Source organism: Heterodontus francisci, chromosome 21, assembly GCF_036365525.1.
Source record: "Heterodontus francisci isolate sHetFra1 chromosome 21, sHetFra1.hap1, whole genome shotgun sequence".
NCBI classification, from domain to species: Eukaryota; Metazoa; Chordata; class Chondrichthyes; order Heterodontiformes; family Heterodontidae; genus Heterodontus; species Heterodontus francisci.
In genome coordinates this window covers 66,557,433-66,559,031 of record NC_090391.1, presented here as the reverse complement: position 1 = coordinate 66,559,031, position 1,599 = coordinate 66,557,433, and positions in this window count along the sequence as shown.

The following is a 1,599-nucleotide window of genomic DNA, read 5'->3' as shown; positions in this document are numbered from 1 at the left end:
TCAGAAAAATTGTAGACTAACCAGCATCAGAACTGAAACCAGCCTCATTTCAACCAACTCTCCCCGAAGGTGTCAATCATAAAGATCCTTCCTGGTGTCGAGTCAAACGACACAACAACTGTCCCTGTGTAATATAACCAGCATTCACTGATGTAATTTCAGATTTTCAGCATCCCAGTATTTTGCTTCTGCAATCTAGATCTCAGCCATGCAGAGCAGTAGGGTGTGTCACTATGGCAACACTTTGATATTGGGGCCTATATTGAAGCAGACAAAGTGGAATGCATGCCCGGCCAAGAAGCTAACAACGCAAGTCTGTGGGCGAGCTGAGGGAACAGGGCTTCACACAATTTTGATAACTTTGTGGAGCCGCTTCCAGATCCCCTTGGTGATGGCAGGAAGAGATGAATTGGATGGGGACTACTCTCATTAACGACACCATGAGTTGATGAGGACACTGCCCGGACGCCATGATGATGACACAATAGACAGGAGGCGGGGCCTGTCGGCTGCAAGCTCCGCCACCACTCTCAACTCCTGGAGAGCTGAGAGAGAGCAGGAGGGAAAAGTAACACAGGCAGCCCCATCCGCAACAAGGATAAACAAAAGAAAACAACAACAACAGCAGAAAATAGAAGGAAAGAAAATGGTGAGAAGCTTCAGCCTCAATCTAAACTGTATAGAAAGAGGAAGGGACAGAGGCTGGAGGACGCATTTCTGGCGTGTGTTCGGGATGGATTTCCAGACTATTATGTTGAGGAACCCACGAGAGAACAGGGTATTTTAGATCTGATATTATGTAATGAGAAGGGGATAATTAATAATCATGTTGCAAAAGAACTTTTCGGGATGAGTGACCATAATAAGATAGAATTTCACAATATGTTTCAAAGTGGGATAGTTCAATCTGAAGCCAAGGTGATCAGTTTAAACAAAATAAATTATAAAGGTAAGAGCGGTAAATTGGCTGAGCAGGATTGGCAAAATGTATTAAAAGGTATGACAGTACATATGCAATGGGAAGTCTTTAAATACATATTACATAGTTGACAGCAACTATGCATTCCTTCAAGGCACAAGAACCCCAAAATTAAAGGTAGTGAACCGTGGATAACAAAGGAAGTTAAGAATTGTATAGGATTAAAACACCTTTAAAGTTGCCAGAAAGAGGAGCAAGCCTGAGGATTGGGAGGATTTTAGAAAACAGAAAAGGAGGACTAAGAAACTGATAAAGACAGGAGAATAGAATATGTATGTAAACGAGCAAAAATCAAAGATGAAAACAACTTTAAAAGTGCCCTCAGCGAGGGGAAGAGGAAACGTTTGGCTGAGAGAAATGTGGGTCCATTACAGTCAGAGTCGAGAGAATTTATAATTTGGAATAGAAAAATGGCAGAGAGCTAAATGCTTAGTTTGTCTTTGTCTTCACTGAGGTAGATACAAGAAATCGCCCATGAGCATGAGAAATTGAAGGAAATTACTATTAGTATGAGGGTTGTATTGGAGAAATTAATAGGGCTGAAGGTTAATAAGTCCCCAGGAACTGATCGTCTGCATACTAGAGCGCTGCAAGAGGTAGCTATGGAGATAGTGGATGTA